General features: G+C 45.9%; 1 protein-coding gene across 1 annotated transcript in view; it reads right to left on the bottom strand.

Annotated features, from left to right (window-relative positions):
* Positions 1-26,170, bottom strand: part of OPCML (opioid binding protein/cell adhesion molecule like) — a 1,158,538-nt gene that overhangs the window by 1,000,388 nt on the left and 131,980 nt on the right. The gene's annotated exons all lie outside the window — the stretch shown is intronic.

The raw sequence follows: 26,170 nt of genomic DNA, 5'->3' as shown, positions 1-26,170 counted from the left end.
CACCCTGAAAGAGGCTACTGTGTGTAGAGAAGAAGTGGTGGGGGCATGGGGGTAACTGCTAAGTCTCAGGCAGAAAAGGAAAGCTGAAAGGCATGCAAAATCCAATGTGCACACCCGTCTCTTGGTTTCCCTGCTCTGGGCAGGAGTTCATTGCAGACGTATGTGTCCAGGATCTGGGCTTTCCTTGCTGCTCCCTCATTCAGTATTTGTGAAGGTGACGATTCACCAAAACACATTTGCAACCCAAATCAGTTCTCGCCCTGCCCTTACCTTCCTCTGCAGTCACAGGACCGTGGCCCAACCTTGGAGGTCCCAAAGTGCATGCTTTCCATGGAGAACAGAGCCCCATGGCACCCTGGTTTCAGCTGTTATTCTACAAATGGGGTCTGCTATGGACTTACATTTTCCCCTTTTGCTTTTTGTGGCAACTTCTTGTCTCAGATGACCCACTAGAGCTAGATCTGTCACTTCACCCTGCCAAGCAACCCTGCCAAGGAAGTTCTTTGTCCAGCAGGGCCACTGCTATCCTCCCCCACTGAGTCTGTCCTCAAGATGACCTCAAGATACCTCTGTAGCTTGCACTAAGCCCTCTCCACTCACCCCATTCACATCTGGTGCCCAATGTATCAGGCTCTGACATTCAGGGTCAGTCCAGGCCAACCCAGGCTGTAGCCTGGGCTAATGCTTATGATCACATGTTTTCCAAGACCAAGTCACATGCTAGTGAGCCTATACCTGCCTCCTTAACTTCTCTTGTTGTCACCAGCAGAGCCTGGTTGGTAGATTGCATCTGTCCTCTTGGTCACTATAATGAATCCTTCCCCAGCTCTCGAGTGCTGGACATATTTTCTCTACTCCAATGCACAATTCCATTTTGCTCAAGCTTCAGTCCTCTGAGTTCACTCTTTCTCCAAAGTCTGCAATGGCTCCCCTCTGCCTGCAGCATGAACCACCCATTTCAAGGGTTGGGCAGCTCCCTTCCTAACTTTCTCACTCTGCTCCCTACAAATAACACCCACCCAAGCAAATCCATCCCCTTAAACATACGCAGCTCTGACTGTCCTACATCTTTGTTCATCAAGCTAGACTGTTCTGTCCAGTGTCAGCTCTTCTTTAAAACCTCCCCATGTCTTCCCACTCAAAAAGAACCGTCTCGTGAACCTTGTCCCCACTCCTACTGAGGAATTTGTAATCTGTATATGGTACAGAAAGAAATTCTCTGACTGGTATAGGGATATGTGGGGTTATTGGCATGTCTCTTTGCAAGATTGAGAAGCTGGGTCTGATCCATTGTTTCATCACTAAAGAGTGCCCATGTTTTAAGGCTCCTTGTCCTGAAGTGTTTGGGGTGAAAGGAAAGGGTCCTATGGAATTGCAAACGGGGGTGCTATGGCCACCTTGGTGATGATTCTAGTGTAGTAACACTGCACCCCTAAGACACACAGACATTGGCAGTCTTGTAAGTTAGCATCGCCTCTAAACCTTAAATCATTTTCTAAATGTTCCGGAGGATTTCCTTGGCCATACAAGAGGTGTCATCATGCATCTTTTCAGACACTGCTGAATGTTCCCATGTTACCTGGGAGTGAGGCTGAGTGGAGAAGGATGATGCTGGGTCCATTCCCCACTGGACCTCCCCACTTCTACATGCGAGGTTCTGTGTCTTCCTTCCTCTGTGTTCCCCTTAGTTACCTGTTTTCAGAGAAGGAGTCAGCGGGAAAGTGTCATCGACCTCGACCTCTTACATTGTATCTTCCAGTACCAATAAGATAAGGTGCCACCTGATCACCGCAACATACAAGGACAGATCTCACATCACTGTATGCTGCCAGCAGGCATCATGATGGGTGGTAAGGTCCACACATGGAACATACATAAAAGCCCTCACAATGGCTCAGTGTACTTCTCTGGGTAGCAAATAGAGCAAGTGATTTCAGGTTCACCTGGAGGGTGGGACAGAGGGTTGATTGGGCACCCGTGTGGAGCAGTGGAGCAGAGAACATTTGGGCAAGGCACTTGACCCTGAGCCTGTACCAGCCACATCCATTATAAAGGACTTGGACTTCTGCCTTTTGCTTTCTAAAAACAGAAAGGAAGCAGGCACATTCATCAGCCTGGACGGTGTTTTCCTTGGAACCAAACTTGAGCAGAAATTTACTGAGAGATTGTGGAATTGCAATCGAAGAGATTTATAAAACAGACGATGAGTGACTCCATGGAAAAACACCTGCCATGCCACTTTTACAAGAAATCCAGAGATGTATTCAATGACCAGCTTTGGTATTGGTTCTCCCTACCAGGACAGAGCATTGCACTCATTCCCGAGGTGGGGAAGGCCTTTCCTCAAGAACAGTGAGACCACTTGTCATGGGCAGTGTGAGGTGATTTCTGAGATGGTTTCTAGTGGCCATGATGAATTGGGCTGATCCAACCCCACAGACTCCCTGGGTCCCTTTCTGGCCAAGTGAATACACCTACAGAAGCCTGTTGGCAAGGAGATGCTCTGCCTGCTATCTCGGAAACAAGGTGAGGCCGGCTGAACTGTGGGCATACCGCGAAACACACACACCTGGGAAAATTACATGGGCTGAAAGGCAAAGCTCAGCCCTTTGTCCTGACTCAGGGAGGCTGAGTCTGCAGGTATTTCCAGCCCTGTCTCTGCAGTTTAGCCTGAATGGTCTCTCAGGAAGTCTGGCACTGGCCAGACTGTCTCTGCCAGAAATCAACTCCTCTACAAGGTCCATGGGAACCATTTCATCTGGATTAGGACAGGGGATCTGCCTGAGGACCCTCTGGAATTTACATGCCTACCAAGCAGTGGGAAGGCAATTAGAACTACCTCTCTGGTCTGGAGTATTTGCAGAATGAACAAAACGTTATTCTTCCAGAAGAAAATAGACCGTTTGATAAATACAACACCATGGGACACACCTATTTACTCATCTGTAAGGAAGAATGAGCTGACCAATATTTTGTAAATAAAGTAATGGGAAAAGATACAAGCAGAGGGGGCTGAAGCTATAATACAGTTCGGAGGGCATTTGTCTTGCATGTGGCCAACCCAGGTTCAATCCCCAGCATCTCATATAGTCTCCTGAGCCCACTGGGAGTAATTCCTGAATACAGAGTCAGGAATAACACCTAAGCATCACCAGGTGTGGACCTCTGCCACAAAACAAACAAACAAAAAAGCAAAAACCATGCAGTGTTCTGTGGCAAAGTAATTCTAAACAACTGAAATAGTTGAGTGTTTCAGGGGCTCACAGTGAAACTAACGATTTCTCACATCCTCACCCAACATTTCTCTATCCAGAACCCCTTCATCTGCACTAAACTGTATGAAATGCCAACATCCACCTTCTCATACCCCTGGTGTGGCCCCAACACTCCCCAAATCCAAGTTGCCCTTACCCTTATTACCCCGCTCTGTGAATTGGGAATCAAGGTACTGAAAATTCCCCAAGAGTCAAGGGCTGAAGTTCATGCTGCAAAACATCTTTGTTCTCACAGACTGAATGTGGCCAAAGACCTTCCTTCTCGGCCAGAGAGACAGTAGCAGGCGCATTGCCTCGGGGGACAAGAATGCACCAGAAATGCAATTGTGTTTCTAGGCTTTTGCTTACACTGGAAATCTTAGTTTCCCATAATCCCTAACTTCTTTTACATGGCTGAAATGATTTCAGGGCTGCTTGGTCATCCTTTCCCCTCAAAGAAAGACATCAGAAAAAGAGGCCTGATGCAAAAGAGAGAAGGAAGGGAAAAACATTTCTTTGTTCTTGAAGCTTGAGTGTGTTTCTGTCTGCCAGCTCCATTGGTGGCCACTGGAGGACTTTGGGGTGAGGAGTAAGAAGGCCTTGAGTGGGTCAAGCTCAGCTGACCCTTCTCATCTGAGGAGCCTACTCAACCCCTTTGAGCTTCAGACAACTCCCTGACTAAATAGTGAGACAATTAGTAAAGAAGAGAACTACTGTCTTAAGCAAATTGGGGCTGTCAGGCACCAATAGCATGACCTTCCCTCTGTCACTCAACTGAGTCCTGTATCCAAGGGTCCTGCGTGTTCAGTGAGCAGCTGGAGTGCACCACTAGCCATCCCTGCTCCTCCTGACAAGAGAAAGGACAGAGACAGCCAGATACAAATGGCCATTAGCCCTATTTCTCCCCACCAATTCAATTTCACAAGAGAATAGTAACTCCCGAAATAACCCGACTCTCCCGGGAGCCACCAGGGCCCCTGGATTGCCACTCCCTGAAGAAGCGTGTCATTTCGAGATCCATCTTCTCTGTAATCCAATTTCCTAAACTTAACTTGATTTTGGAAAGTCTCTATATTGTTGAGTGAACAAAACGCTTTTATGCATTTATCTACTAATGAATGCAGAGATCTGCTCCATCTTGCACTTGACAGGCTAGAAAAAGCTTCCTGCAAATTTAGGATGAAAAAGATAATAGGTTTGGATAATGTTAGAAGGCCACCCTTCATCTGTAAAACATCAAAACTTGGCGCTTTGTATATTAATTTTGACTTTGGGGCCACACCTAATGGTACTCAAGTCTTACTCATGGATCTGAGCTCAGGGGTCACTCCTGAAGGGACTGGGAAATCATATGGGGTGTCAGGGATTGAACCCAGATCATCTGCCTGTGAAGCAAGCACCTTCCCCTCTGTACTATCACTTCGGCTCCAGTACTTGGCATTTTACGGAATTCTTCTCTCCATCATGGCAAGTCCTGTTCCCTGGGTCCCCTGGATCCTGCCCACCATGGCTGCAGCTTCTGACCTGTGACTTGGACTCCCAGTGGAGATGTGATTGCTGAGAACAGGTAGGACATCTCAGGGGGATCCAAATTGAATGCCTAAAAATCCCCACCACCACCACTTCTTTCCCTGAAAGTCATGCCCATAAGTTGGCTGCATGAGATGCTGGATCTTCCACCACACTTGACTCAGCTCTTTGAGTTAGATGTAAACAAAACCATCCCTTCACCTCACCTTTGCCACCTCTGAGGTCATATATGGGGCAAAAGACTCAAAAAGACTCAGCATTCTTTTCTTTTCTTTTTTCTTTACAGATCATCTGGTTTTATAGCGATTCTCTTGTAAGGGCTTGTCCAGAAATGATTTCATCTGCTGCTCAGAGTGACCTTTGCTTGCTGGGAGAGTGGGCGGTGATCATGGACGCGTGCCCACAGAAATGTGCTGAGCAGTGGCGGGAAAGTATCACAGGGCTCTGTGTTATGTTATGGATGTTTTGTAACAATAAAACATTGTTTTAATTAAAATGAAAATAGCCTCTAGAGGCAAGGAGGACCACTGGGAAGGGGGGCACATGCTCAGAAGTTCATGATCTGCTCCTGGCCCTTGCTGCAGCTCAGAAAATAAGTCAGGTGCCCACCCACCTCCCAGGGCCTGGGTTCCACTGTAGTGAAAGTCAAGGAGGCCCAGGAGGGGGCGTTCCTGTGATGGACACTGACCTTCTGCTCCCAAAAGTCTATGCATTCAGAGAAAAGCATGAGGGACACAGCTGCACCAGGTTGGTTTCTATGGACAAACACCGAGAATGTTGAAAAAAGGCTGCTTTGCCCATCCAATTCCTCTGCTCAGTCAGAATCCATTCTTCACCCCCAACAACCTCCTCCAGTTCACTGGAGAACTCAGGTCCGTGAAGCCTGACTTAGGTTCATGTTGGGAAGCACCATCCACGCAGGGACTGGTAGGTACCACAGATGCGGTGGGAGAATAGAATGAAATGATGGATGTGAATGTATAGAGAGTTCCAAGAAGTGAGATAAACATTGAGCATGCAATTGTTCAGACCATTAGAAAGAGGTAGAAAATAAATAATTCAAAAGGGCAGAAAATCCATATGTATTTTCTGTAAAAATAACTGAGCTTAGGACAATATTTTATAATTTGCAAAACAATCTCACACACATTATCTTATTTGATTTTTCCCCAAGCCCTTTGGAACAGACCACTTGTATTGGAGTGCTTTCCTGTCCCAACAGCCGGTGGGTAGGCCAGCCAGCCCATTCAGGCTCCCTCCATGACAGATCTATCGTCCACACCTGCCCCGAATTCTTTCTTAGGGGAAAGGGGATTTGGATCACAGAAGTGCTCAGGGCTTATTCCTGACTATGTGCTCAGGGGTCTTTCTTGGAAGTTCTCTGGGGACCACAAAGGGTACCAGGGACCAGACCAGATTTGGCAAAATGCAAGGCAAACAAGTGTCCGACCCACTGTACCATCTCTTCAAATCATGTGTTCTTTACTCCTATATACCATGTTTATCTGACTGTTGTTCAATAATCTTTATGAAATCTCTATCTGGTTGTTTTGCAGAAGGGAAGGGCTTAAGCGATTAACCTGGGGCCTCATACATGTCAGGCATGAAGCTTCTCCTGAGTCATAGTCTCAGACTGCAAGTTGAGTTTTGATGAAATTCTGTTGTTTTTTGTTGTTGTTGTGTTTTGTCTGGGGCAGAGAAGTGTACACACAGCAGTGCTCAGAGTTTACTCCTAGCTCTGTGCTCAGAGATCACTCTTGGCAGGGCTCAGGGCCCTATATGGAGTGCTGTGGTTTGAACGCGGGTCAGCTGAGTGCCTTTACTGTACTACCTCTCTAGCCTCAGGTGATGGTATTGGTTTTAATGGAACCAAGGTTTGGAGAATTAGCTCTAAACAACAGGCTAAAAATAAAAAGTCCTTTGTAGCTAGAATCAGCTTATTTCTCTCAGTCTGGCTTCTACCTATCCTCTAAGCAATGTCTGACTAAAAATAGCCATCTCTTGCAGAGGCCTTGAGAGCCTCCAACCAGTGGGAAACTTCTAAAAGCGACCTTGAGAATGGACCCAACACTCAGCAGTCATCGCCCCACTCGGCAGCCAGCAAGTTCCCGAGCAGAGCACAACGGACTGTGCACCAGCTCTCGGGACCCCTGTGTGAAACCTACATCCATGTGGAAGCTTCCCTTAAACACTGGCATCAGGTCTGAGCACTAAAGGGGAAGTGTGAAAGCAGCTGCCCTCAGCAAAGAGCCTTCCCCTCTCTCCTCTGCACAGGGATTTCTCCTCTTGGCTCACTGACCCTGTGAACAGGAGGGTTGCTTCCTCGACCTCTGAACACCAGCAGGTCCCACTGGAGTTGTGTCCTCCTGGGCTCTCCCAGGTCTGATGATACTATGACCATGTGGGTGAACAGTGAGCCAAGAAGAGCTGCCTGGGGTCATCCAGGCCCCTTCTCCTCCGTGGCCCTTCACTGAATGTGCCTGGCAAAGGCTAGTGGTCTCTGCCCCACATGCCCCTGGAGAAGGAAACTTGAACATGGGTCTCTGAAGCCAAACCCAGACAGGGTCACAGAGTTGCTAGCTGCAGGGAGAGCTGAATTTTCTTTCCCCTGCTCAGAGAGGACTGCAGCTGGAGATCCAAGAAATTACTCCGGTTGTTTGTTTGGGAGGAGGTGGCTCCTTCCTAGCGAAGCCCAGAGGCCCAGGGGCCAATCCCAGTGACACGTTAACACAATTCAGCTGCACAATGCAATGCTTAGCCCCTGCTCAAGACCCCAGGGTCACAGGGACCACGCAGTGCTGGGATCAAATGCAGGTCCTTGCATGTGCCAGACATGCCTCCCACCCCCAAGCTCTCTCCCCAGTCGCTTGTCCATGTTCTTGCCTTTTGTATTGCCTCCTAGAAGCTCCATGAGATGGAGAGGTGCCTGATGTAGTACAGTGCTGCAAGAGGTGTGGAGTTAGACACCCTGCTATGAAACGGAGCTCTCTCCATACTGTGATATTAGGCAAGACTCCAAGCCTCACTAAACATATCTGATCATCTGTGAAATGGAGCTAGGAATGCAGTCATTGAAAGATAATCTGGCCTTACTCACCACCATGCACCTCATGATCAGACCTGGCCTCACCCGCCATCACACACCTCACGAGTGTCTAGTGTGACAGTCTCTGCAGGGGCCACCAGAGAGTTCAGGGGTCATTCCAGGCATGCACAAGCACCAAGCTGGATCCCCAGCTCACATGCCCCCCAGCCCCCAGCACACTTAGGTATAGCCTGTAGGAGACCAGTAGGACCACATCACTGGGCCTGAGCACTAAACCATCCAGTCCAGTTGTCTAAGAATTACAAGGATTAGTCTACTGAGCAGCCCCCCCCATCCCCAAATGCCCATCATGTGAATTCTCATTTTCTGCCTGATTTTTCTCTGGATTCTATGTTGGGCACCTAGAAGCCATTTGACACATATTTATGAGCAAAACTCTGCTCAAGACCAGCATCCTACTCCCCACACACCCAAGCCTTGATTTGCATGTTCTAACTTTTCTCCGTGGGCTACCCATCATTATTTAGGAGCCTTGAAGCTCCCAGGAAGGAACACCCCAGAAGGGAGGTAGACCCCCCCCACAACAATGGCATGAACAAAATGAGATTCCCCATAGGAGAGCACCCTCTCTGGCAGTCACCTTCCTCTGTACTATTATATCCTTAAAGGCAATTTTATAGGTAATAGCATCATGCCAATACAAATTCCCATTGGACACATAAACTCCTTTTATTTCATTTCAAATAGGTGCTGCATACTGTGAATGAGATCCCTCAACTCAACTGCCACTAAAACGATTCTAGAATCACCTTCCACGTTCCCAGCAGTTCCAAGGCCTGCAGAAAATTTCCACTTGCCAAGAACTCCCTGGGCTGGTGTAGCACATTATCCTGCTGGTGCCGAAGCCCACCTGGGCCCGTAACAACCAGGCACGGTAGTTTGAGGCAATAGGTCACCAAGCCGTGATTCCTCTCCCAGTTCTGGAGGGCAGAAGCCCAAACTTGGGAAGCTCTGTGGTGGGCTTCTGGGGAAGCCCCGGAGGGAGAACAGCTTGAAAGGGCCCCTCTCCTGGCTTCCGGGGCTCACTGGCCTTCCCTGGGACTCTCTAGCTGGTGTATGTCCCTCTGCCTCCATCTCCCCCACGGGGCAGCACTTCCCGCCTCCGTCCTTCCCACGTCCCTCTGTCTCAAGCCCCTCAGTGCCTCTCATGGGAGCAGGACACGAGTCACTGGGTCCTGTGTGGGCTCCTCTCAGCACCTTCCCTTTCACAGGTTCTGTAGGGAGGCCTGGAGTCTGGATTGCAGGAGCCACCTTGGGGTCCCTGTAATCCCAAGGAGATGGACCAGTGGGAGGAGTTAATGGCCTTAAGACTCATTAGGCCTTCTCCTGTGGCAATGAACCCTGAGTCAGGGTGTCATCTGATGCCTTTATCGAGGGAGGCTAAGAGATGGAGTTCTGGGCACAGTCAGACAGCCAAGCCTGCTCTCTGCCTCTGCATCCCTGTTTCTGCTGGGATCTGAGTCTGCTCTCTATCTCTGCAGCCCTGGTTTCTGCTGGGCTCTGGGCTCTGCTCTCCAGCAATCTGTGATGAGGTTGACTCCCCCAGAGTGAGAAGTGATGCATAAATGATGTTGGGGAGACCAGAGAAGGTGGATTCAGCTCTGGATGGAGACTCAGACTTTCAATCATTATCTTCCAAGGTGAACCAATATTGCCAAAGTCTATATTGGAGGCACCACCATTTATTTTTTGCCAATACAAAATAGATGAAAAATCATCATCAAAGACACTAGACATGCCCTGATATAACTTAGTCTAGAGCAGAAGGATTGGATATGAGCAAAGACTGTTACAATCTACTCAAATGAATTGGGCATGCATTCAGGAATTGTGGGCATTCCACAAGATTGTGACATTTGAGGGTGCCTTTGGCATGTGTATTTCCCATGCCCAGTCAAATCATCAAAACCCCATGCTGTTCAATGTCTTTTCGTGCCCATTGACCCATCCCCACTGCCTGCATGGGGCACTCTGAATAAAACCTTATCAAGAGTGAGAATTTCGTTGAGTATGTGAAAAAATACAAATGTGGTAACACATGCACTCTGATTTCCTTTATTTCTTGTTGCTTTGTTTGTTTAGGGGATATACCCAGCTGTACTCAGAGCATACTCCTACTCAGGGACCACTCCTGGCAGGATTCAGGGGACCATACGGGATGCTAGGGACAAACCCCGGTCCGTTTGTGCAAGGCCAGTGCCATGACGCCTGTGTTATCTCTCAGGTCCAAAGCATGCACTCCATAACCCCAAAGGATTGGTCTCTCCAGCTGGTAAACAATCCCAGAGAGCTCTGTGTCAAATGCAGAGAGAGGAGGTCCATTTTCCTGAACTGTTGAGGTTCCCGCAGAGTTCTGCAGGCGAGCCTCTTCCTGTTGAGTAGCAGGGCTGTTTGGGAACACAGGGAATGCGAGAGACTGGAGCCTGGTTCCTCTCCCTCTCCCTCACCAATGCTTTCCTCTGCCCTCTTGCCAGGCAGGTCAGTGAATGGAGGAGCTTGTGTTATCTACACACTTTTCTCTCAGTCCCATCCAGAGATGTTAAGACAAGTCAAGTCCAGCTGAGCCAATTCATGCCCTCTGCTCTAAGATCTGGGAATTGCAGTCTGGAAAAGCACCAGCATCTCATTCTCTGATTCACTCCTCTCCTACTTCTCTGTGGCCTGTTGCACCCTGTTGCTGGAAGAGGTCATCCATCTTCTGTTCTGAGCCCACATTCACAACACTGCTGAGCCCTTCCTCGTACAAGCAGAGCAACCCCTGCAGAGGTGAGAGGGCCTACATTCTGCCACTGACCTTAGTGTTGTTCCTTTTCTTTCCTTTTTCCTGTTTGTTTTTTTGTTTTGTTTTGTTTTGTTTTGTTGGGGAGGTCACACCTGGCAATGTTCAGGGCTTACTCCTGGCTATGCACTCTGGAACTAACTCCTGGCAGTGCTCGGGGGACCATATGGGATGCCGGGGTCAGCTGCATGCAAAGCAAACTCCCAACCTGCTATACTATCACTCCAGCCCCAAAACTGAGCATTTTTTCTTTTCAGTTCTGTTCTTCTCTTTTCTCTTTTGCTTTATGTGTCACACTTGGTGATGCCCTGGGTTTCTTCTGGCTCTACACTCAGGAATTACTCCTGAAGATGTTCTGGGGACCATATGAGATGCCAGGGATCAAACCTGGGTCAGCTGCATGCCCTGCCTGCTGAACTATCGCTCTGGCCCCCCTAATGTTGTTCTTAGCAGACCTCAAAGCCCAGTCCTCACTTGACACAGATCTAGAGCATTTCCTACAGAAAATAAAGCCCCACAAGAAAGCACCTAGGCCATGGCGCCCACATCAGAAAGATGCAGCCTCCACTGCCGAGGGAAGCATTCTCTTCCCCTCTCTGCCACCACCTCTTCTGCTCAGCTCTATTACTTCCTTTCTTTGGGTCTTGCATCGCTTCTACGTCATATAATGAGTCCTCTGGGTAGGGGCTTGTGTCTAAATGTGAGCTGTTCGCACTGCTTGGCACATTACAGTCCTCGATAAACATGTACTATTATGATTATTGTTATGATCTATCATAACAATGATCATGATTCAGAGCATATATCTCTAAACTTCAGGCAGCCAGGAGAAGCAGGGGTGTACACACAGGCCCCTGCGTATTGCTAGGAGCTCTGGGGAAGGATATGAATGGAGGGGGTGCCTGTCTGAGCAGCACTTGTAACCCTGCAGAGATTTGGAGGGTAATACTCTTCCATCCTCATAGGGGACAGTGAATTAGACCATTCTTTTTCCATACAGAAAGAATGAATAGAGCTAGGTAGAGTTGGTTTCAAGGAGATTGAAGAAAGAAAAATAATATTGAAACCATAGTGTGTTTTGAGACAGCAAAGACCACATCTAGCGTTGACCCAGTGGCAAAAAATCTGTCTGAGCAATGATAAGAAAAATCATTTCCTGGACACACTCATTGAAGTAATGGGAGCCCAGCTCTCCCTGGTTGCCTATTGGATAAATGCTGTCCGGATATGCTGTGAGCTGTTCCAATGAGATGTAATAATCGAATTTGTTTTCATTTAATTTGGAGGGCCTTTAATTAAAAGCCAGGCTTGTGTGTGCAGAGAGATAAAGCTGGGCACAGGGAGACTGGGGTAATTTGGGTGCTGAATGCAATAATTAATTGTAAATTCAGAGGTCAGAAGACTGGCACTATCTTTGTGAAATCAGCACGGTAAGCCGGCCGTTCAACTGGAATAGGCTCAGGAGTGATGGTAGCATGAACTTAAATGATTTTTTTAAGCCTTAATCTCAATTAGAGAGCAGCATAGAGGTTAATTTGCAAAGTTCATTAATCAGGGAAATGAATACATCTGTGAGCATGTATGGAAGGCAACTTGGGAAAAGTCTGGTTTTCCATCCAGGAGATCCCATGGGTGCAGCTTGAAACAGAGGGACTGTACCTCTGGTGCATCTCCTCGACCTTCACTCATCTTTGAAACTGCGAATTTCCTGTCCCTCTTTGGGTCTGAGGTTTGACCCTTTTGCAAGAATGCGTCAAGCCTCTCTAAACTTATTTTAGAATGATGGGTCTAAAATTGAAAGTTTTAAAAGCCACAGGATAAATTCTGGGATGTAAGGCTTCTATTACCAGTCAAGAAATTAACATCTAGAATAAGTTTAGAAAACAGTCTGAATTAATGTCCAATAGTAATCTCAGGAATTAGGATTAGAGGGTTAACTAGTGCCATCAATCTTCTGATGGAGTTGTATTTCATGAGATAAGGCAATAAAGTAAAGATTTTATGCTCACATGTGAATTTGCTGCCTTGAAAAATGACCTTTCATTAGACGCACACTTTGTGCTTGAGGGAGCTTTATTGTAAAAGAGTCTCCCAACATGCAATGGTGGGGTTGGCAGAGGGGGCTTCACACACCTCCTTTGGGTGCAGCAATGGGTCCCACTTCATCCAACCATCACCCCCCAAGTGTTTCCCTCTGCTAAGCTCACCCTTACAGAAAATGGGCTCCCCCCAAGCTCCCAGGTATTCACGTGTCTATGCAGAGGTGGAGTCTGGAGTCCAGAATTTTCCACTTATTGTTCTGGGTTCCAGTTTCTCCCCAAAGAAATCAGGTGTGGCAGGCTGGAGGTTTTCTTCCAAAAGGAAATAGAACAAGATCCATAGTTGTTAAACAAAATTTCCTATGGTCAGTTTTACAAAGTCTGTGAGCTTTGTCTTTTCCCCACATCTCTTAAGCCATGTTCTCAAGGGACTGGGGACTTTCCAAATCACCCTCAGCTAAGAACCACTAGACTATATAAACTCTGAGGTCCCTGTCTGAATAAAGTCATGTTATTCCGTTTCTAGGTGTTGTGTACTCACTGTGTATAGAGCAATTTACTGGCCTACAATAGAATCAAGGAATCTGAGGATGGGAAATCGGCCCAAACATCTCTCTAATGACTGAATAACCTCTAGAAAATAACCTCTGTTGGTGTCTTTGTGTTTCACTCAACTGTCTAATATTCCTGAGCATTCTTCAAGGCCCTGAGAGAGGGAGCAGGCAACGGACTCTGAGAAGAACAAATGTCCCCATCACAGAAAGGTAATCAAACTCTGGGAAACGGAGTTGTCTTTGGTCAAACGAATGCAGCATGACAACCACTTCAAAGATGAGGAGACGGAGGCTCAGTTTCAGCCAATGGGATTCCAGAGCCTTAGATATTTACTTACATCATCCCAGGTCTCACTTCAAAGCTATTGTGAGGCTCAGGAATGAGTACATAAAACTTGCTAGAGGAAATATATGATATGGCTAAAGGAAATTTCAGACATATCCATGGAATGAAGTGGGAGAAGTTTTTATCATCAGTGAAAGTATTTATTCCATAAGTGAAAATTCAAATAACCTAGTTTCCCAGGAGGTATGAAGAATTTAAACCAGATCAACACATTTTTCTTTATCATTAGTTCTAAGCATCATCATAATTACTACCATTGGGCTCCTACTTTGTCAGATACTAGGTCTCACAAATATATTATCCTTAGTTTTCTGCAAACCATAAAAAATTTACTGTCCCTGGTTTATAAAACTGAGACTTGGACAATTGCCCAAGGGCCCATGGGAGGTAGAAGGTCTGAATGTCTCAGCATATTCAAACAAGCAATTTCATTTCCACAGTCAACTGCTTATTCAAATCCTAATCCAATACTAGCCAAAATCCCACTAAGCATTGGACACCATGCAAGACACTGCAGAATACAGAACAGAATGTGAACCCAGATTCTATCCTGTAGTGCTGTAGTTTAGAGGGGGTATGAATAGAAAATACAACATCATGGGGCTAATTGATGCAAAAAGGAGATGTCCTGTCTGCTAGAGAAATGCATAGGAAGATATAAATCTCCCTATGACATAGGGCCAAAAGAGGTGAAGGAAAGATGCAGAAGGTGAGAAAGAAGTGAAGAATGTATAAGTTGAAGAGCATCACAGGCAAGGTCTCTGAGCACAAGCACGAGAGAGTGAGAGCTCATGAACCCAAGTCATTGCTATGATGGGGTGTAACCTAGAACCCAGAAACAGTTGCAGATGAGATCGAAGCATTTACCAAACTTCTGAGAGTTACTGCCAGCTACATCCACCAGAGCCTAGTTTGCAGCCTGGGTGTGGGGGCCTCAGTGCTTTGTTGGATGAATAAACAAAACTTGGTTTGCACCAAGATTCCATCTTATCTCCAGTTGGCCTGGTTGAATAATTGTTCGAGATCCTTGAACAGACTTAATAACCAAACTCCTCAGGGTTCTGATAAACTTCTTTTTCGGAACAGTGTAACTTTTGCTATGATGTAGGTCTGTAGGTGGGGGATGGGAGAAGACACCTTTGCACTCTGCCTGTTTCTACAAGTGTGGTGCTTGCTGTCTCTCTTTTCTCTGGGTTATAATTGCTCCCTAGAGAAGGGTTGCATCCCATACTTTGTTTCTTGTTCTTGCTGGGTCTATTTTGGGAACTGGTTTAGAAGTTGCAAGGTTCTTGTTGCCTTTTTTTTCTTGAGTGAAAGCACACGTTAAGAAAAAAAAAAAACATGTCATTCCCAACGGCTCTTTTGACGTTGCTGGGAGACAAAGCAGCAGCAGCAATCCTCCCAATGGGCTTTAAAGAAGAAATATATTTTAAATAAACCCTCACAGCAGAAAGCATCATGTAGCAATGTGTTGCACATTCTGATTCTCCTTCTCATGCAGGCAGGGGCTTTGCTGGGTCATCTAGAAGAATCACATTTGACTGTTAGAAACTGTCAAAGCACCCACACCAACAGCCTGGCCTGAGAAAGAGGCACCAGACCCAGCGTCTCTAATAGTTACCACAGCACCTTTCATGCGTTCATTAAGCATCCTTGTATGTTGGTCTTCCTTGGTTTAAGACAAGTGACACCCAGTAAACAAATGTGATGGGGCTTTCTATTCTGTCTGGACCTTATTCTCTTTGTTGTACTTTTTTTTACCTTTACTCTAGAAAGGCAATTGTGCTTTTGCCTCTGGGCTAAGAGGAGATTTGTGTTGTGGGTCAAAGCTATTCAAGGAACGGGGGTCCAGAGCTGGAACAGCACCTGCTGCCAAAGACCCTGAGCAGCCCAGGTGTGTTGGGTGAACTCCTAGAGCTTTGCTGTCTGCAAAGCAATGCACTGTAGCAGAAGGAGCAGCCTCTAGTGCAGTGGACAGCATGTAAGGGCCTCACCGATAACCTGTCAGTCCTACTGATATCCACAACCCATACTGTCAGCACCATGACCAGGCACGTGTGACCTCTGCTGCAACAATAAAGGGAAGGGAACAGTAAATAAATGAAATCTGGGTGCCTTTTATGAGATATGTATCTGGGGCCATCTAGTCTCCAGGTGCTTCTCTGCATCCTTGCAGCTGGTGGTGGAAAATAACAGAGGGTTTATTTTTGCCTTTCCCAGATCTTTCAGAAAATCCCCAAGGCTCTAACAGACAAAACTGAGGAAGGGCACAGGGGTCTTCCTTCCAATCAGCAAATGCTTTGAATTTTCTTGAAGTAGCTGCCTATTCATCAGTTACTTACTTCAGAACTATTAAGTTTTAGTTTAGAAACATTCAGGGTCCAGAAAGAAGCTTAAGGTACATGTATAGGTGATGGTCAGAAAGATGGTACAGCAGGTAGGATGCTTTGCACACAGCCAATCCGGGTTCAATTCCTGGCATCCCATATAGTCCCTCAAACCACTAGCAGTGATTCCTGAGTATAGGTCTAGGAGTAACTCCTGAACATCACTGAGTGTGGTGGGAAACTGGTCAGGGAGGGTTGCCCAGGTCCCAAACCCTCCTAACTCCTGCCACTGCTAGTGGTAGCAAAGTCCCTGGAGAGTGGAAGGTCGAGGCAGGTCAGCTCGTCCAGGCCACAGACCTTCAGAGACAGACAGAGGGGACAGGTCTAGAGACACCTCTCCCTTCCCTTCCCCCTCCTGAATATGACACTGGGCCCACCACGACAGAGGGGGACTGTCCCCTCTGTAAGTCCAGTGTGATTTTTCACTCCTCATGTGAGACATGGCTGCCTCAGCTCCTGACTGTGTATAGCGAGGACAGAAGACAGTGTCTTCCCGTCCCCGCCGCTCATCGTAGCCCATAGCATCACAGCTTCACCTGTGGCTTGTTATAATACACTGAAAGTTTTTATCCAACTAAAAATTTTTAAAGAAAACTAGAAATTTGGTCCCTCTGGCCATTCTTTTCTTCTCTGTTGTTTTGGGTGACTGGTTTCAGTTTGTTTTCTTTGGTGGATGAGGGATTGAACCCAGAGCCTCACACACACAAGGCGGGTGCTCTATGGTCACTCCCAAGGTAATTCTTTTGGGGAAAAAATCAGGCTCACAAACCTTTCATTTGCCTTGAAAAATCTGCAAGGCTTCTGTTCTAGGCTTGTTTTTCCACCAAGTTCCGTGTAACTGAAGCATCAACACTCCTCCCTCTGGCAGATAAGACCCCTCTGTTGACCTTGAGTGGAGGTCAAAAACCGTAGGACCAGGGCTTTTGGGGGCCAGTGGCATGGGAAGGGGAAGGGCGCCAGGATGAAGACCAGTCTAGATTCCTGCAGAATGGCTGAGCTGTTGATGGTCTGGAGAAGCAGAAAACCTGGAGAACCAAGTGCTCAGAGGCAAGGAGGCTGCAAATCGTAGAAGAATATCGAAGCTACAATTTGCTTCTGCCTCGTTTGGCCTCAAGCTGATCTCCAGTGAAGAGAAAAATCAATGCCTCTCTCCCTTTCGTCATGGCCTCTTCTTTAGTGGACAGAAAACACCAGAGGTTTTTCTTGTACCTCTTTCATTCTTTCTCCGCCTTCAGCTCCAATCCTGAGGACTTAGCCAGGATGGAGCAGACTCAGCTATGAGGACTGTGCTTAATGAAACATCTTAATGAAAACCTACAGCAGGATGGTGCCCGTCGGGCTGTGAGGGGAGAGATAATAAAGTGCCTTTCATCATCTAGTGCCAAGGGGGTCCATAGTGGTTGCAGGAGAGAAGCCAGCATCAGCAAGCTAGGAGCGAGGCTGGCCAGTGGAGGTGACAGTAGGGTCCTAGACACACTTCTTCTCCAGCAAAGAAGGAGCAGGATGATAACTTCCTCTCCTGCGGGGTTTGCAATTTAGCCCCATGGCTTCTGGGTGCAGGACAAGTCGCTCCCAGGCACCCCTCCTTACCCAGACCTGTCCTTCCCAGGACCTCTTGCCCCTGGATATGACCACACCTCATAGCCACAGGATGAATCAACAGGGAAGAGCAGTCAGCATCCATGCCTGAAGGCCAAGTGGTAGAGCCCAGGCCTGAGAGGGAGCCCCTAAATTCAGACAATGGTGCCCCTCACCTGCAGGCTGAGAACCACAGGGAGTGGCCCTGCCACCCAGTCTGGTTCCACTATGACCCCTATTTCTAAAAAATCCTCCTGCCTTGACAGAGGTCAGATAGATAGTGCAAGCGATAAGGCACTTGCCTTGTATATGGCTGACACAGGTTCAATGCTCTGCATATGGTCTCCTGAGGACCTTCGAAAGTGATCCCTGAGCACAGAGCAAGAGCAAGAGCCAACCCTGAGCATCACCAGACCAGAGTATGACCCCAACTCACTATATATATACATATATGCATATATACATATATACATATATGCATATATACATATATATATTTGTGGGTATATATGTGTGTGTGTGTGTGTGTGTACTCCCGGAAGAGAGCAACGCAGTCTCTTGCCCCTGAGCCTGGCTGTCTTCACCGGTGCCCCTCGAAAGAGGTGGGTTGAGTTTCCCTCCCTGCCCTGAGCAGAGCCCCGGAAGCCAAAGACTTCCGAAACCCAGCCACAGCCATGCTCAAGGCCCCTCTCCACATATTCAGACAAGCCTCACACATGAAGGAACCGCCAGAGGAATCCAGGTGTGCGGGACCCAGGGCTGAGATCTCAGATCCTGCTCAGATTGGTACTGGGCCTCTTCGGCCCAGATTCCCCATTTTCCAGTAGCTAGGCGGTCACACCCAGAAACTACCCCCAGCACCATGTAATCCCATCAATGGCCAACATCCAGAAACTATAAAACCAAGCTCCTGGAAGCATGCAGCCAAGACATCTTATAGCCTAGTTCTCCCTCTCGGAGAACATGACAAGTGATCAAGAGTTCTCCTGCCTGCCAGGAGAGCCTAGCAAGCTCCCCGTGGTATATTCATATGCCAAATACACTAACAAAGATGGGTCTCATTCTCCTGACCCTGAAAGAGCCTCTAATGCAGCACTGTTGGGAAGAACGAGTAAAGAGAGACTGCTAAAATCTCAGGGCTAGGACGAATGGAGACGTTACTGGGCCCATCCAAGCAAATTGAGGATCAAGGGGATGATAGTGATAGTGATAGTGATAGTGATAGCATATACACTCACATACTCTCACCCGAGAGCAACAATGTTTTAAACATTCTTAGAGCCAAAGTGATAGTAAAGTGGATAAGGCACTTGCTTTGCATGCAGCTGACCCAAGTTCAATCCCCAGCAACTTATATGGTCTCCTGAACATCACCAGGAGTGATCCCTGTGCACAGAGCCAGGAGTAAGCCCTAGGCACTACCAGCTGTGGCCCCTGTACACAACAAACAAACTAACAAACAAACAAAAAATCTTGACTGGTTCAGACTTCTAAGGGAATAATCAGAATTACATTAATGGATTTTCTAAATACTGTCCCAGTTTCTCAGAAATTTTGATAAGTGTCCCTGCAGTTAGTAGAGGGTGGCAAAGATGAAGGGGTGGAAGAAGAGCAGAAGGTAGAGATACCCACAGCACTGGCCCCACCTTGCATTCAGTCATTCATTCTCCCATACACACCTCAAGGTGAATGCTGGCAGGCTGTGTTTTAAACACCTGTGGGCATAGGCAAGGTAGGGATGAAAGGAAACCAAAAACCAGTGTCCTACATGAAGCTTGTCCATACTAACCCTCTAGCCATCATATGAGTCTCATTCATTTCAGAAAATATCACTCCCAGACTCTCAGGGGAAGCTGGCTGTCCAAGTTTTGACACTGCCTCATGAGACACAGGTAACTTCTTGGAGCCCAAACCCCAAGTTCACTATCTCTCAGCAGGGCGATTAGGTCAGTCCGTTCCATGGGAAAGCACTTTCCTTTCCCCTGAATTCTCCCCTCCTGTTTCCCATCTCTAGAAGTGACTTGAGACATGGAGAGTTCATGCTACTAGAATGCAGAAACAGATACAAGTTCAAGGGAGTCCGTGATGGGGTCATCCAGTGTTAACAGCAAAACTTGATGCTCAGCACCAGAAATTGACTCCCTCATTCAACATGACAATGGTGCTCAGAGCATTTTGTCATATGTGTTTGGGTCATTTAATTTATTGTTTAAGGAAGTTTCTGTTTATCTCTTCCCATTTTTGATGGGGTTGTATTCTTTTTTTAAGTAAGCTATAAGGAAAGATTAAATCATGCAATTTGCTGATACATGGATAGATCTGAAAAGTATCAGGCTGAGTGAACTGAGTCAAAGGGACAATGATCACACTCATAAGCGGGGATCCAAAAAACACACATCAGAAACACCATCTGCACTCCTATGTTCATTGCAGCACTATTCACAAAAGCCGGAATCTGGAAACAACCTAAGTCCCCAAGAAAAGATGACTGGATAAAGAAACTATGGCACATCTACACAATGGAATACTACACAGCTGTTAGGACAAATGAAGTTATGAAATTTGCCTATAAGTGGATGGACATGGAAAGAATCAAGCTGAGTGAGTAAGTCAGAAGGAGAGGGACAGATAGAGAATAACTGCATTCATTTGTGGGATATAAAAAAGTATTATGAGACTAACATCCAAGGTCAGGGAAAACAGGGGCTTGGAGGACTGGTCAGTGGTTGGAAATTACCACAAGTGTGTAGGGGGTGGAGGGTAGTTAAGATAGAGGAGGGTCTAGTATGAAAACAATAGTTGTAAACCTGGACAAAAACTGAGTGTTGAAAGTAGATAAAAGGATATATGTTGAAAAAAACAACGAAGCATAGTAAGGTGATAACTAATGCCTGAAGACAATGGAATTGAAGAGCAGGAGAACTGGTCCTTAGTAGGAAGCTTGCCACTGCAGCGGGGGTGGGGCAGAGTAGGTCAAGGAAGGTGCCACTGCAACAATGATAGAGGGAAGTGGTCACTCTGGACTAAGACTAAATGCCGAAAGATGTCAAAATATACTGTCAGTAAGATACAGTAAATCACGGTGCCTCAAGGGTGAGAGGAGGGGAAATGAAAACAGTTTCTGCCATCGAGACAAGTCAGAGAGCAGGACGGAAACTGGGGCCATTGGTAGAGAGAAGTGCTCTGGTGAAGAGATTGTTGTTGGAACATTGTACCTGAAACCCAATCATGAATAACTTTATAACTCTTAATTCACAGTGATGTAATAAATTATTTTTTAATCCAGGAAAATGGCCTGTAAGCATTCAGATATAGAGATATGAGAACAGGTGTGTTATTTCTACCAGGGATTCTGGAACTTTCACAGTCACACGAATCCCTGAGGATCTAGAATATATATAGATTTCCTTTCACTTAACTTAGAGTGGGGTCCAGGTTTCCACATTTCTATTGCTTCCCACAATTTGACTGGTAAGGATTTCAAGAGTAATCGAGTTGTAGGGACCAAATGCAAAAATAAAATTACAGGCTTGAGGATCCTTCAAGTGGCTAGAGAGACAGGATAGAAAGAACAATGACCCCTCAAAATGCAGCACCCTTTTAACCACAGACTAAATGAATATTTTTCCTTGTCTAGCAAAAGATATTTTGCAGACTAGAGAGATAGAACAGTGTGTACAGTGCTTGCCTTGCGTAGGACTAATCCTAGTTCAATTCCTGGCACCCAAAATGGTCCCTGAAGCCCCACAAAGATTGATGCCTGAGCACAGAACTAGGAGTAGGTCCTAAGCACCACCCGGGATGCCCTCTCCAAAACAAAATTTTCAAATCTGATTTTTTTTATAAATTGTATTGCTTATTTTTTGTTAAAGTGATTTTATTATTATTATTATTGTTTTTTATTTTGGGGGTGATGTTCAAGGGTTACTCCTGGCTTTGCACTCAGGAATGACTCCTGGTGGTGCTCAGGGAACCATATGGGATGCTGAGAATCAGCCGCGTGCAAGGCAAACACCCTACCCACTGTGCTATTGCTCCAGCCCCTCAAATATGATTTTATTAACAATCTTGAGATGGAGAGGTCACCATGGATTGACCAATTAGGTTCATCCTAATCCACGAGTCCTTGAAAGCAGAGATCCTTCCCTGGGGGAAATCAGAGATGTGGCATGTTGGAAAGTGGCAGATGGGTCTTTGTTGCTTTGAAATCTAGGACCCACACTCAAAAACAGAAAGAAGACTGTGAGGACCGAATGATAGCCCTAGTTAGCAGCCAGCAAGACATTTTGGCTTCGATGTTAGAATCAATCAAATGTTCAATGCTTGGAACTCCAACTTGGCTAAGACTTGAATGAGTCACAAGGGCCATTATTCCCTAATGTCTCTACAAATGACTCAGCAAGGCTAGACCTTAGTCTTAGCCCAATGAAACCCATGTCCCACTCGATCTACAGAAATCTAGGACAACCTTTCAGCCCTGAAGCTGAGGATAATTCACGGAGCTGAAAAGCAAGTGCCCCACTCTTGTGACAGTCATGCAAATATCAAACATTTATCCTTTACCTCCATCAGATAAAAATGGAGCTCCCTCTGTAACAGATGACAATACCTTGATGCTAAGAGAGGTACTTAAAACTTTTTTCTTTTTTTTAATTTTTTTTTTAATTGAATCACCATGTTGAAAGTTACAAAGCTTTCAGGCTTAAGTCTCAGTTACATAATGCTCGAACACCCATCCCTTCATCAGTGCACATATTCCACCACCAAGAGCCACAGTAAACCTCTCCCCCACCCTCCCCGCCCTCCAACCCCCACCCCTGCCTGTGTAGTTGGTAAATTTCACTTTACTTTCTCTTTACTTTGATTACATACAAACAAAGAAACTCACTATTATTGTTTGGAGTTTCCCCCCCAGAGTCAGACCTGCTGGAAAAGAAGCATTTGATAATTTGTTTTCCATTGCTGAGAATGAGGAGATATGAGGTTGTGTGGCCACAGTAGCGACCATGAGGTTCTATATTTCTGTATTTTAGTATTTTAGTGACTAAGTCCAGAGGGCTTTCTGCCAGAGGTTGCATCATTGCTAGCTCGTACCTCTCTGCTACTTTATATTCCACATATGAGTGCAATCTTTCTGTGTCTGTCTCTTTCTTTCTGACTCATTTCACTCAACATGATACTTTCCATGTTGATCCACTTATATGCAAATTTCATGACTTCATGCTTTCTAACAGCTGCATAGTATTCCATTGTGTAGATGTACCAAAGTTTTTTTAGCCAGTCATCTGTTCTCGGGCATTCGCTGTTTTTCCAGATTCTGGCTATTGTAAATTGTGCTGCAATAAACATACAGGTGCAGGTGTCATTTTGACTATACTTTTTTGCTTCTCCGGGGTATATTCCCAGGAGTGGTATTGCTGGGTCAAATGGAAGCTCAATTTCTAATTTTTTGAGAATCGACCATATTGTTTTCCAAAAGGGCTGAACCAGTCAACATTCCCAACAGCAGTGTAGGAGGGTTCCTTTCTCCCCACATCCACGCCAACAGCGGTTGTTTTTGTTCTTTTGGATGTGAGCCAGTCTCTGTGGTATGAGGTGGTATCTCATATGCAAATAGCGAGTCAGAGGAAAGTGACATTTTTTTAAAATCCCATTCACAATTGTGCCCCAGAAGATCAAGTACCTAGGAATCAGCCTAACTAAGGAAGTAAAGGATCTCTACAAGGAAAACTACAAAACACTACTCAATGAAATAAAAGAGGACACGAAGAAATGGAAACATATTCCCTGCTCATGGATAGGAAGACTTAACATTGTCAAAATGTCAATACTCCCCAAATCACTATACAGATTCAATGCGATCCCTATAAGGATACCCATGAAATTCTTCAAAGAAATTGATCAAACACTCCTGAAATTCATATGGAACAATAAACGCCCAGGAATAGCTAAAGCAATTCTTGGGAAAAAGACGATGAAAAGCATCACTCTCCCCAACTTCAAACTTTACTACAAAGCAGTAACAATTAAAACAGCATGGTACTGGAACAAAGGCAGAGCCTCTGATCAATGGAACAGGGTGGAATATCCCTACATGCAACCCAAAATATATGATCATCTGATTCTTGATAAGGGGGCAAGAAATGTGAAATGGAACAAGGAAAGCCTCTTCAACAAATGGTGCTGGCATAACTGGACAGCCACATGCAAAAAAATGGGCTTAGACATCAACCTAACACCATGCACAAAAGTCAGATCAAAATGGATTAAAGACCTCAACATCAGACCACAATCCATAAGGTACATCGAAGACAAGGTCGGCAAAACACTTCACGATATTGAAGCTAAAGTTATCTTCAAAGATGACACGGAACTAAGTAATCAAGTAGAAACAGAGATAAACAAATGGGACTATATTAAACTAAAAAGCTTCTGCACCGCAAAAGACACAGTGACCAGAATTCAAAGGCAATCTACAGAATGGGAAAGGATATTCACCCGATACCCATCTGATAAAGGGTTGATATCAAGGGTATATAAAGCACTGGTTGACCTCTACAAAAAGAAAACATCCAACCCCATCAACAAATGGGGCGAAGAAATGAACAGAAACTTTCTCAAGGAAGAAATACGAATGGCTAAAAGGCACATGAAAAAATGCTCTTCATCAGTAATCATCAGGGAGAAGTACTTAAAACTTTTATTCTTATTCCCCAACTTTAAAATTATTCCTGGGCTTAAGCTTTGTATCAGAGATGAAAGGGGTATGGTATAGGCAAATACATGTACAAATGTGGTACACATGGAGGTAAACATACATAAACTACATAGCCAACAATACTGAAGTGTGAGATCTAAGCTACAATAACAAAAATTTGTAATGTGCCTGTCCAGGAGGCAAACTGGTGGGTAGGGGGGAGCCTGGGGACACTGGTGGAGGGACATTGACACAGGTAGTGGAATTGGTGTTGGAACGTTGCACACTTGAAACTCGGCTATGAATCACTATGTAAATCATGGCGCTTTACTATTTAACAAAAATCTATTTTTAAAACCAAAGTTGTTCTAGAACTTGTTTCTGCTCAGCGACCCACTCCAACTCTTCCAGCACAACTTTCTCTCTGGTGGAACTAACTGGGTTTAGTCTGACCCACCTTTCAGTGCTTCTGGGCAGATCCCTCTGACTCAACTGCAGAGCAAGCAGGTGTCTGGCAAACTTTCCTAACCTGTCATTGAGCACCTGTCACTGTTGTCACTGCCTTCTCACCAGAGCTCCAAGAGAAAATGCTGCTTCTTACCCTTGTGTCTCCTGCTACAGTCTTCTGTATACTGATGACCAGATTATCCCTTACCTTTCAACGTGACTACAATGTCCATCTTAGTTCTGTTACCCCAACTTCATAAACCAGAGGTGCCCAACAGGGAAACTTCCTGAACTCGACCTTGAATGTCTTTGTACTTTTTTGCCATTGCTCCACCAACTGTGTACCGTGAGACATTCTTTGAATGCCAACCCGTTCAGAGAGAAGGTTAGAAACAACTAGGCAGAGATAAAGAAAACAAATACACCATCAGTGACTGCACAAACTCGAATGGTTGTTGGGCAGTGGGGGAGGAAAAGGGGAACAAAGGATCGGCAGTAGGAATAAGGCAAGCAGCTGACACTGTTGTTTGTTATTCCATTACAGAGTCTATAAATCCTTAAAAAGTATTGGCGAATGCATCATCAGTATCAGGTCAAATTAATTAAGTTTTTCAGAGAGTGAAGCATGCCCCAGGTATAATCTTAGTAGGAAAATATGTAATAAGCACTCGCTATATATTAAATGTTGTGTTGGACTCTATATCCATAAATTATCTGAACATAGCCCCATCCATCAGTTGCTCAGTGATTAATTAAAAGACAGACGCAAAGGAAACCGAGAGTGTTGAAGTCAAAATCAAGGACAATGAGACAAGGAACAGGTGGTCCTACAAGGAGGGCAGACAGGTGTAGGAAAAAGTTGCCAGGCATCCGAAAGAGGGAAAATGAGGAGTGAAGAGGATAGGGGGAGTAGAACTTGGAGGGGGTGGCGAAGTAAATTAAAGCTGTGAGGGCCAGAGCCCTCTGTTGGGTTCAGCCAACATCCCAAGGGCTGCTCCTGAACCCCCGTGTCCCTCAGTCTCCCACCCCTGCCACACTGTCCTGCAGACTCCGTTCTCTCCTTCCATTCCTTTGCTGGCCCCAGGCTCAAAGTGTTTGCTCAAATCCTGATTGAGAATATCTCGGACAGAGCTGCTGGATCAACAGTGTGTTATTCTCAAGCATATAGAACCAGAGTCCATATGGTCCCAGAGATGAGATTCCCAGTGTCAAGATGCCAACAGGCTGACTTGCTCTGGCCTTCTTCTAACCCTTAGCTGGACCTTAGTCTGCGATTAGGATCTAATCCCTCCGTAAAGGACACCAGTGCTAAGGGACTCCAGCCCACATGACTAACCTCATTGTTCCCTTATTAGCCACATGCTCTGCTGTTCACATGCAGTTCAGGGAGACACACTACTTAGCTCATGACCTTCAGGGTCTTTTACTAATGAAAATTCCTTCCCAGATGGCT

The sequence above is a fragment of the Sorex araneus genome, chromosome 3, assembly GCF_027595985.1.
Source record: "Sorex araneus isolate mSorAra2 chromosome 3, mSorAra2.pri, whole genome shotgun sequence".
In the NCBI taxonomy this organism is placed as follows: domain Eukaryota; kingdom Metazoa; phylum Chordata; class Mammalia; order Eulipotyphla; family Soricidae; genus Sorex; species Sorex araneus.
This window is presented reverse-complemented; position numbering and strand designations above follow the sequence as displayed.